Raw genomic sequence first — 483 nt, 5'->3', positions numbered from 1 at the left:
TTTACCAATACCTATTTTTATACTATCATTCAACAGAGGCATGCACCTTTTGTGTTAATAAGCTTAAGCTTGAAGGCACGGCAATTAATGGCAAAAGAAAACTCGTTAAACTTAAGGAAACTAGACGGAAAATCTAATTAAACTTTCTGTTTTCCTTTAATGTACATAATAAAAAACGGCGGTCGAATATAAAAAACTGAAAAAAACGACCTTCAGATAAGAAGTATAGTCAGTTACTTAGCAAGTAGCAAAGAATATTAAGTCCACGGCAATTATCTAAAATAAGCTTAAAAATAACAAAAAAGTGTATCGCTGATATGTTAAAAATTTGTTTTGCAGTTTACTTGGGCAGCAGCATTACCTTGAAATACGGACGCAAATTGTTTTTAAAAGTTTCAATTTGGTAAAATCTCTTCTATAAAAACAAAAAAGGGTGTGTTTTGAATTATTTTGGAATCCAAATAACGACTGTAAGGGCTTTAA

This window comes from Symsagittifera roscoffensis, chromosome 5, assembly GCF_963678635.1.
Source record: "Symsagittifera roscoffensis chromosome 5, txSymRosc1.1, whole genome shotgun sequence".
NCBI classification, from domain to species: Eukaryota; Metazoa; Xenacoelomorpha; order Acoela; family Convolutidae; genus Symsagittifera; species Symsagittifera roscoffensis.
The sequence above is the reverse complement of the archived record's forward strand: the minus strand, read 5'-3'. Positions refer to the sequence as shown.